General features: G+C 49.0%; 1 protein-coding gene across 1 annotated transcript in view; it reads left to right on the top strand.

Annotated features, from left to right (window-relative positions):
- Positions 1 to 1,509: 1,509 nt before the first annotated feature.
- The window catches only part of RSPO1 (R-spondin 1), a 28,883-nt gene continuing 21,476 nt past the window's right edge, over positions 1,510 to 8,916 (top strand). The window contains exon 1 of the mRNA XM_020983628.2: positions 1,510 to 1,763. The gene's annotated coding sequence lies outside the window, so the exon portion shown is untranslated. The remainder of the gene's footprint in view (positions 1,764 to 8,916) is intronic.

Here is an 8,916-nt window from a genome sequence, read left to right as displayed (position 1 = left end):
TTATCTCATCCAATCCCTGAATTTTCTAGGTGAGCAAATTAAGTCCCAGAGAAGTTAAGTGATTTCCCCAAAGTCACATAGCAATAAATTGCCCTGCTAGTATGTGACTTCAGAGGTAGAGCTTTTCCCATTGTGCCATGCTATGTACGTATGTGAGGGTGTATGTGTGCACATGAAAGACAGCTGGCCTCCTACAACATCCTTCTTATTGACTGGGTGGATCCATTGGAGACACCATTCCTACATCCTTGGGAGTAATTCCATTAATGAAGAGACATGAGGCTCCCCAGACCCCAGGCAAAACTCCTCTGTGATCTCTTCATTTTCCCCAATCCAAGACTTGATGTGGGTTCTCCAGAGAGCTTGTAGAAAGTATACTGGCTTCTGAGGGCCCTTTTCTGCACTTAGGTTAGATACCTAGCTCTGATGCCAACTCCTTAGGTGTCCTTGGGAAAGTCTTCCCTCTTTGGGGGGACTCAGATTCTCTCCCTGTCAAATACGGGCATCAGAACAGAGGATCTCCAAGGTCCTCTCCAGAAGGAACAAAGGATCACAGAGGAGCTCAGTGTTCTGATTCTCAGCCCAGGGCTTCTCAAGTTGGGTCGTTATTCCACTGGGTGTGACCTGGAGGGTGAAGACTTAAGCAAGTACATTTAAGAGTGTCTTTGTGTTCAAACGAGACATGAATCATAGAATACAAAATGTCAGAGCTGACAGGGCACTTAGAACTCCTCTAGTCCAGCCCCCTCATTTTACAGATGGGGAAACTGAGGCCCTGGAAGAAGGGATTTGTCCAAAGTCACACAGGTACTAAGTAGCAAACGCAGGTCCAAGTAGGTCTTCTGTGTCCCAGGCTAGTGTTCTCCTCACAGCATAGCACCTCCACTAAACAAATATTTATCGAGATCTCACTATGTACAAGCCCTCCTGAGTATATCTACTCTGACACAAGTCTCCCTCCCAGGACCACCACCACTACCACAAGCTCTCTGGCCCTTCTTCACAGGACCCTCCCTTCCTCAGGTTGGGGAAGGGGCTGAGGAACTCTCAAGGGCCTGCTCCAATCCAGTTTTGGCTGAGAATCTGGGGGATGAGGAGAAAGAATGGAGAACAGGACTGGAAAGGGAAAGGGGGGGTTGGGGATTCCCCGCCTTGTGGGAACAGAGAGAATTAACCCCTCATTGAGTCTGAAGCTCCGGGGGACAGACTGAGATAATGCAACAGACACACTTTCACTGGAAGTTGCGAGGGAGGGGAGAAAGAGATTGAGAAAGATAGAAAGAAACCAATTGGGCAGAGGAGACAGAAAGTCAGACGCACGCTGCCAGAGATACACAGAGAGGAGTAAAAAGACGAGAGATAAAGGCACGATCTCTCTCTCAGAGACATCAGCTTGCGAAGGGTAGTGAACGATCCAAACAGAGCCCGGGGCGGGGCGGGGCGGGGCGGGGCCGGGCGGGCGTTAGGGGAGGTGCCGAGGGACAGAAGGGAGGGGTGGGGCACCAGCCCTGGAGAGGGTGAGCCTCGGGCTCTGCTCCCTTGCTAGCAGATTGAGCAATTTGGGAGCGGGAGGAGCTGAGCCTAGCAAAGCGGAGGAGAGGGGGCGCGGGAGGCTGGGCGCACGGGGGCTGGCCGGCAGCGCCCCTCGCCCCCTCCCGGCCCCTGCCCGGGCCCCTGTCCCTGCCTTCAGGACTGCATCAGACGGAACAGGACAGCTGGGGCCCAAGCCTAGTAGGATTTGGGGGATCGCGAAACCAGCCGAGGTAAGGACGCCCACATCTCGGTCCTATCTGGGACTGAGAGCAGAGATCCTGATTCTACCTGAAATTGGGTAGGGGTGGATGGAGTGACCAGAGCTCGGCATCTCCTCCCACCAAAAGAGCCTCTGTTCTAGTGGACTGGGCAGCTTGGGAGCCCAGGACTGGACAGATCCGCCTCTTCCTTTGGGTAAGGGGAGTAATAGGGGGAGGGGGCACGTGGGACAAGAACCCCGTTTGTCTCCAGCACCTGCCTTATGGGCCTGAAGCAGTGGTAAGGATAGCCAAGGGACCCAGATGAAGGAATTCCCTATCCCGGAGGCCTCTATCCCCCCATTCCAGAGTCACATTGCCTCAGCCCCCCTTCCCCGCCAAATTCTCTATTCCAATGCTCCCTATCCATTGCCACCCCCCCTTCCCCATCCCTAACTTTCTTCAGGCCTCTGTCCTGGTACTGTTCAGAGGGGGAGCGCTGTGTGGCCAGCTAAGGGATAGAAAGAACTGGAGTCAGGGAGTGAGAGGGTAATTTACTACTCTTTTTGCCTCCTCCCATCACTGTTCTCCTCCCCCCCACTCCCCGACCTACCCCTTGCCCCCCTCAACCCCCCCTGCCCCATACTTACTGGGGACAGAGATGTAGATTGAAATGAGATGAAGCCTGGTAGGGGAACTGGGTGGAGATCACACTTAAGCAGGGACTGGAAGAAGTCTCCTGGGTTTATCTTTTGCTGCGTTGTGGACACTTGGATCCCAAGGGAGTGCTTCTCCTGGCCCCTGGCTGAAGGGGGGGAGAGGGCTTCACTTGAATCTCTTGGGTAGAGAGTGTGACCTGGGTTGACTCTGGGGTTGGGGAAGGCCCATGAGAGAAGGAAAAATTTTATTTGCTCTCTACTCCACTTCCTCCCTCCCCCCCCATGGGAGGGGCCTCTCCTCACCTTCTGGGTCCCTTAGCATCTGGCTCAGCTCTATCTGAGGGAGACACAAATCTCCCACAGGTCAGGTTTACATTAGGGCTGCCCCCTGCAGCCCCTTTCCCCCACCCCCTGCCAGTCTGCGGAGGTGTAATACATCAGCTCAGGCTGGGCCAGTGATGGGATTAGGCTCCAAACCTCTCCCCAGTGCACAGCCCCCATCCCCCAAAGAGTAAAGGGGAGGGAGGAGAGGATGGGGATGGTTTACATTTTTTGTTTGTATCAGGCTCCCAAGCACCAATTTATCCTGATTGAATTTGCAAACAAGAGAGTGAAAGTTATTTCAGTCATGCCCCTTCCCCAGCTGTGTCCCTCCCCCTCCCCTCTCTTCCCCACTCCAACCCTAGCTACTTTCTCCCTGACCACAGTGCCCCCAGCTGTGTCCCTTTTCACCCAAGTCACAACCCTACAGCTGTGTCCCTCTCTCCCTTGTCATGGCCCTCAGCTGGATCTCCCTCTTTGCCATCCATCAACCCCACTCCCATATTGTGGGTAACAATCTCTAGCTAACACCCCCTCCTTGTATTTTGGGATGAAACATAAATGGAACCCCTGTTCTAGTGCCTCCTCATTCTTCTGAAGATGGCATTTCACAGGGGAAAAGGAAAGGAGGAGGGAAGCTGGGACTCTCCCACCCCAGGAAGATTAAGAACAGGTGGGGCCCTTTGGCAGCACAGTCACCAGGAGCCCTCCAATGAGAGATCATATTTACAGTGTAGTGTCATGTAAAATTAAGTTTGGGGGCCCCTCCAACTTGGTGGCCTTGGAGCGCAACGTCTATTTATTCCCTTATATTCATGAACCTTCTCCCCCATCCCATCTTCTCTGATAACTGAATATTGGTGAGAAGGGACCAGCCCTGTCCCCCAACTTCGCACTCAATTCCCTGCCCCCTTTCCCTCCTTTTAATCCTTCTGCCCACATGCCATTCAGAGACAAGTCCTTTAGAAACTGCCCTTCTGTCTGGACTCACTCACCTGCCCAGCATGCCCCAATCCATATGTACAGGCCCCCAGCCAGTTCCCACTCCCAACCTCCTCTCAGTATAGAGCCCAGACTTTTAGGTCACTGATTTCTCTGCCAGTTTCCCAGTTATTACCTTTCTTTGAATCCCCAGTGCTTAGCACAGTGCCTTGCACATAGTAAAGTGCTTAATAAATACATATTGACTGAGTGAGTGATAGCCATCAGCCGGAGACCTAAAAGAACTCAGGTAGCTTACAAGAAAGTCAGTCAGCTCAGTCCTTCCTCCCTTCTGAGTATGTGTTCAATGGGACTGTCATTCTTAATATACCAGGTTTCAGGCATCTTTGAGGATGTTGGATATTTTGAAGTCTTTCTGCCAGATGTCTTACAGTTACGGAAAAAGAAATCTGGAGTCCTGGGCACCAGCTCTACTGACTGTTGTGCCTAACTTTCTGTGTGGACATCTTAGCCCCTCTGGTCCTCCTCAGTTGTAAAATGAAAAGGTTGGTCTGGATGGTTGCTAGAAGGTCCCTTCTAGCGATAATTCTATGAAACAAAGGCTTCACATCCCATCCCACCCCACCCCCCACCAAGGGTGCATGCCTCTTTCAATCCCCTCCTATGTACTCCGGAGCTTTCACCTTCATCTCTATGATGATGATCCCAGCAGATTGTGCCCCCACCCCAACTCACTCATTCTTCTGACCATCAGTGTGGGAACTTGGCATGCCTATGGCCCCTTCCAATTTTAACATTCTGTAATACTGTAATTGCTAGGAATAGACTGAGGATCTTTGGAAAGAAAAGTAAGTGGCAAGGGCAGCAGACAGGATGACTGGGAAAAGTTGGAGGGGCGAGGTGGAGAGAAAAGAGGCAGGGAGGTTGAGTGGATCATTGGTAGGTACCTGGGTTGTCACTGGAGGAGTAGTTCAGAGGAGACTTATAAGGCGAGGGAGGTGTTTGGGGGTGACTGAGGATTCCCTGCAGGCTTCTACTGAAACGCCAGACGAGATCCCTCAGCCTCGAGTAAACACTCTTCCCAGGCAGCTTAACCACTTGAGCTTAGTCTAGCCTTCAAAGCTTGGGTGGGGGTGGGGTGGAGGGTCTTGGGTGAGGAAGGGAGGGAGGTCCTGAACTTCCAGCTAGATAATGATTTATCTCCTCCCCTGGTGGGCTTGGAGAAACTCTGGGATAGGAGAGCTGATTGTCAAGGGGTTGGGGGATGGGAAATCTGGGTGTCTCAGGGCAGGCAGTGAGGGGATGATACAGGAGTTTAGGAAGAGAAGGAGTAGGGGCCGGGGAGGTTCCCTGATCTTCCCGATGGACATTTTTATCTTTTTGGGCTTCTTCGAGGAGAGTTTGAGGAAGGAGAGGCCCATCTCAGGGAGGGACAGACTCTTCTGACAGAGGTGTCAGAAAAGCCAGGCTCCCTGGACTCATCAGGACCCCATCCAGTCCATTCCAATCTAGAGGATTCAGGGTCTAGGGACTAAGGAGACAGTTACCCTGAGTGCTGGACTTAGAATCAGAAAGGCTTGGGTTCAATCCTGCCTCAGACACCCATTAGCTATGTGACCCTGGGCAAGCCACTTAACCTCTTTCAGCCTCTTTCCTCATCTGCAAAAAAAGAACAATAATGACACCTACCTCACAGGACTGGTGTGAGAATCAAACAAGATTTGAGATATATATATATAGATAGATAGATAGATAGATATGTATATATCTATATATATGTATATATATATATGTATATATATATATATGTATATATATATATATGTGTGTGTGTGTGTGTGCACGCATTTATATGTATGTGTGTATATATATTGCTTTGCAACTTTAAAGTATACAAATGCTATATACTTTAAATATGCATAAATGTGTTCCCTGAGGGAGACAAGGGTTCAAGTATGAATGTACTAAATTTCTGGATCTTACTAGTGAAGTGACTCCCACCACCACTTGGACTGATGCTAGCCTGGGGCATGGAGAGGAGGAAGGGACTTGTGGCAGGGGGACGGTGTGAACCTGGGTCCTCCTGTTTCCAAGGTTGGCTCTCTCTCTCTCCTACTACACCACACTGCCTTTCAGCAGTGGCATCGTGGGATTCGATTTTGTGAGTGCCCCGAACTGTGCTATTACAGATGTGTAAAGACTCAGGGGAGCTAGGGATTTGGAAAGGCAGAGGTGAGAAAGGAGCACATTCTAGCCATATGCAAAGATGGAGACAGAGATGAAAAGTCTCCCTCTTCTGGTTTCCCTTTTAGGGGAGCAGGCTGGAGGTGGATTCTAACCACCACCACCACAGCTGCCAAGCATACAGCACTCTAAGTTTTGCTAGCACTTTCCCTGCATTATCTCAGTTGATTGAGGAGGCGGTTGGTTCAGTGGGAACTGCACTGATTCTAAAGTCAGAGGGACCTGGGTCCCACCTCTCATGCTTACTAGCTGGGAGCCTTTACCCTTAAAAAAGGTTGTTTTGTTGTCCTGTTTTGTTTTGGTTTTGACTCTTCGAGAAGCCACCGTCATCTCAGTGCCACAATGAGGCATCAGAGGACTTTAGGGGAAGAATGGGCAGAAGGGAGTGTGATTAAGTATGAAAGGGTGAGTGTGAATGAATGTGTGTGGAAAGGGTTATGTTCCCAGGATGGGCTCAGAGGCTACATAATCAAACTTCCGGGACATAGCCTCTGCTCTGTGGATCCCCATGACTCTCATCCCTTGGCTGTGCTGGGTGGGATGGTGGGAGGAGGGGGTTGATAGGGAGAGAAGAGAGGAAGGGGATGGACTCGGGGCTGTCTGGGTCACTCTGGCCAGCAAAGCTGCCAGGGGGGATTAGCCTAATTTTCTGTGTCGTTGGCCTGAGTGGCGCCTGCTGCCTCTTTTATTCCCGCACAATGGCAGTGGCCGCCGGCCCTGCTGTGTCAGAAGTTTCTATGCCCCCAGGAAGTCTCACTTCTCTCCGACCTGTCCAGGCCAGAGAGAGGGACAGAATCCAACCAATACCCACAGAGCTGGAGAAAGTGGACCCCAAGGAAGGGTGAAGCCTTAGAGATTGAAGGTTTGGAGAAAACAGGTTCACCCTCTTCTGATAGCCAAAGGATTGTCAAGTAGCTCTGACTTGGGGAAAGGGGGGAGGGGGATGGGGGTTTGGAGGTCATCTAGCTTGAACATCCTCAGGGACAGGGAGCTCACTCTTTTTGAAATGCATCACCGTAGAGTAGAAAGAACTGTGGACTTGGAATCAGAATGGCTTGAGTTCAAATTTCAGGTAATACTAGCATTGTAACTTAGGACAAATCCCCTGATATTTCTGAGCCTTGGTTTCCTCACCTGTAAACCAGGGCTTAATAATAGCACCTACCTCCTAGAGTCATAAGGATCAAATGAAAAGAAGTAGCATGACATAGTGGATATGGAATGGGACTTAAGCTTTCCAATGGATTCCAATCCCAATTCACATACTTACTAGCTTGTGTGACCCTGGGCAAGTCCTTAATCTCTTAATCTCTTTGAGCCTCAGTTTCCTCCTCTGTAAAATGGGGGAAGGCGATTATAATAATTACACTTCCCCATAGAGGTTGTGAGATGAAAATGAGCCAATGCATATGAAGTGCTATGCAAACCTTAAAGTACTATCAGAATGTTAATTGACGTTTTTATGGGTCAGTCCATTTCACTGAAGCTCAGCTCTGATTGTTAGAAAGTTCCTGCTTAGGACTTCCTACCTAGAATGCTCTCCCTCCTCTCCTCTGCATTTTAGAATCCCTAGCTTCCTCAGTTCAAATGGCACCTTCTCGAGCATCTTCAAGTAACCGTATCTCCCCTACTCTTTATTTTTTCCCCCTATTCTTTAAACACCTTCATTAGATCCTACAATCCTCTCCAACTATGGTCCTATATGTCTCTCCTTCCTCTCTTAGCCAAACTCCTTGAAAAATCTGTCTGTACCTGTTGCCTCCACTTCCTGTCCTCACTCATTTCTTAATCCTTTGTAATCTGCCTTCCAACCTCATCTCTCAACTGAAATTGCTCTCTTTAAAGTTACCAATGATCTCTTAATTGTCAGATCTAATGGTCTTGTCTCAGTCCTCATCCTTCTTGACCTATGTGTTGCTTTTGCTATTGCTGACCACCATTTCTTTCTGGATACTCTGTCTTCTCTGGGTTTTTGTGACACTACTTTCACCTGGTTCTCTCCCCGCCTGTCTTCCTGTTCCTTCTAGTCTCCTTTATTTTCTCATCAACCTCATCATATCCTCTAACTGTGTAAGTTCCCCAGCGTTCTATCCTATGCCTTCTCTCACATCTCTCAACAATCTCTTAGTAACCTCAACAGCTCCAATAAGTTTAACTGTCATCTTTATGCAGATAGGGGCTGCTAGGTAGCACAATGATAGAGCCCTGGGCTTGGCATTAGGAAGACTTATCTTCATAAATTCAAATCTAGTCTGACATTTACTTAGCTGTGTGACCTTGGGCAAGTCACTTAACCCTGTCTGCCTCAGTTTCCTCACAATGAGCTGGAAAAGTAAATTGCAAACCACTCCAGTATCTTTGCCAAGAAAACCCCAAAATAGGATCAGAGAGCATCAGATGCAACTGGAATGACTCAATAATAACAACTATGCAGATGACTCCTAGATCTATATATTTAGCCCCATTCTCTCCCTTGGGCTTCAGTTGTTCATCATTAACTGTCTGCTGGATATTGCAAACGGGGTTCCCAGAGACATCTCAAACTTAACATGTCCAAAACCGAATTCATCATCTTTCCCCTTGAAACCTCCCTTCTTCCAAACTTCCCTTTTAAGGGCTGATCTAACCACGTGACCCTCCCCCCACCTCAATCAACTCTACTGGCTTCCTATTACCTCTAGAATAAACTATATATTTCTCTGTTTAACTTTAAAAACCCAACACAGCCTGGCTCCAACCTATCTTTCCAGCATCACTAGACATTACTTTCCCTTCCACACTTCAATCCAACCAAACTGTCCTTATGTCTGTTCCTCATACATGGACACTCCCATCTCCTATCTCCATGTATTTGCACTGGCTATCCCACATACCTTAAATGTATTTCCTTCTTATTTCCACCTCAGAGACCTTTTCTTCCTTCAAGATGAAACTCAAACACCACCTTGTACGTGAAGACTTTTCTGATGCCTCCAACTGCTAGTGCCCTTCCTCTCAAACTATTGTGTTTAACTTTGTTA

The sequence above is a fragment of the Phascolarctos cinereus genome, unplaced genomic scaffold, assembly GCF_003287225.1.
Source record: "Phascolarctos cinereus isolate Bilbo 61053 unplaced genomic scaffold, phaCin_HiC Scaffold_726;HRSCAF=1367, whole genome shotgun sequence".
NCBI classification, from domain to species: domain Eukaryota; kingdom Metazoa; phylum Chordata; class Mammalia; order Diprotodontia; family Phascolarctidae; genus Phascolarctos; species Phascolarctos cinereus.
This window is presented reverse-complemented; position numbering and strand designations above follow the sequence as displayed.